This window comes from Alligator sinensis, unplaced genomic scaffold (genome assembly GCF_000455745.1).
Source record: "Alligator sinensis unplaced genomic scaffold, ASM45574v1 scaffold1354_1, whole genome shotgun sequence".
NCBI lineage: Eukaryota > Metazoa > Chordata > Crocodylia > Alligatoridae > Alligator > Alligator sinensis.
Genome location: NW_005842344.1, coordinates 248,349 through 250,255, shown reverse-complemented (window position 1 = coordinate 250,255; position 1,907 = coordinate 248,349).

Below are 1,907 nucleotides of genomic sequence, written 5' to 3'. Positions count from 1 at the left end.
CAGGGGGCTGAAAAGCTGGGGCCTGGTGCCCGGGGTGGGGGGAGTGACTTTCCTAGCACTGTTTCATCCAGGGCACAGATGCGATCCGCGCCGCTCCCCCTCGCCCTCGCCCCGCGTGCGCAGCCGGCCGTGTGCCCTGGAAGAGGATCCGCTTCCCAGGGAGTTTCACTTTCCAGGCAAATGAGGAGCAGGATCCAGGTGTTTTCTGGGTCGTACAGCGCTGTGGGCTGAGCTCCTCGTCCCTCCGTTGGCTTTGATCAGGGGCCGGGGTTCGAGTCCAGCATGGGGTCAGCCCCGCGTGCCTCCCGCCGACCGGGGGTGTTTTCATTCAGCTGCCCTAAATGCGGGAGGAAGGTGGGGTTTTATGTTGCTGCTTGGGTAACCGGGCGGCTAGCGAGTGACTTGTGCCGCTCGCCCGAGGCGAAGGGTACGTGGGTCCCGCGGCAGGAGGCCGGGCTGTCATATGTCCGTCCTCTTATGCAAAAATACAAGTCGGCGCTTATGCTAGCTTCGATTCCAGTCGCCCTTCCCAGGCCTCGTGTAAGCAAAATGTTACTGACCGAAGGCTGCTGGCCTTCGCTCGGCCTCTGAACGTGGGAGAGGAGAAACCAGCTCGAGCTTGTCGTAAAGGTGGGACAGCAACGGCAACTCAAAATGCCTAGAAAATGCTGGAATTGATAACGGGGAGGGGGGAAGCCGTGCGGCCGGTCTTTCCAAGCTCCGCCCGACTATGCAGCCTGCTGTCCAGAAGGCATAGCAGGTCCTGCCCTGATTAAAATGCTAAGCTTCTGCAAAGCAAAGTTGCTCCTGGAGATAGGACCAAAGAGTTAAGAATGTAACCGCACTCTGTTGACAATCATTTTCTGGTTAGCTATTAAGCTCGCTACTAGCTGTGAAGTGTGGGTTTGCCGTTCACCCTTGCTTGGGAGAGACAGTTGCATCCTTATGCTTTCCAGCTTCTCTCGAATGAATGAGCCAGGCTTTTGCTGGCGATTGGCTGCCCTGGGGAGGTTCATGCGGTTGGGAGGTTGGAATGTTTTGGAAATATGCTTGCGTGGTTTTTCCGTCTTAAACGGTTCAAGTTGTGAAGGAAACAGGAGGTGTCGGTGACCTGTGGGTACAGCGAAATTTAGGTGAGGGAAGAGAGCTCTTATTGTGAAGGCTGCTGGAGGGCCGGGGGGGGGGCTGACCAACAGTCGAAAAGTGAATGCACTTAAAAATAACCTGAGGTTGACTGACCCTAGAGTCAGGTCCGTGTTTTCCAAAGCAGCCGCTGGACTCGTGTGTTTGGTTTGAACCCGTGGGAGGAGGGGTGTCCTCACGGAGGGGCTGAGCATCCGCGCATCTCATCGACGTCTCGGGGAGTGTTGGATGCACCGTTGTTTCTCTGCAAATCAGTCTTGCGCCACATGCCCCCCCCTGACATTTTGGCTGTGCCGTAGTGCTCCGTCTCCACTGGACCTCGCAATGCTTTCCCCATAACATCAGCACGAGGTCTGCACAGAGTGGTGGCAGGGTCGGCGCGCTGGGGAGAAGGAGAGCTGGCTTGATGCAGCATTGCTCGTGTCTGGCCCCAGGCCAGTGGCTGTGGCACGGTGCTGTGAAAACCTTTTACGCCTCAGCAGCTCTGTGATCGATGCGCTGATTGAGGCCAGTCCACCTGGATGCCTGGGAGGTGACTGTTTCACGTGTACCTGGTATGTTGAGCTGGGCTAAGGGAGGCACTAGAGCTGACTTGAGGAGCGCAGGGTTACTTGTTGAAGCAGACTGCTGCGGGCTTGGTACAGGACAAACAAGTTTTGGGCCAGAAAAGGTCCCTTTTCTACAGCAATTCTGCTACAAAACATGCAGGATCCTGTAGGCTCGTTGGTCTGCCACGTCGAACCGGCACCGGTCACTGGACGTCA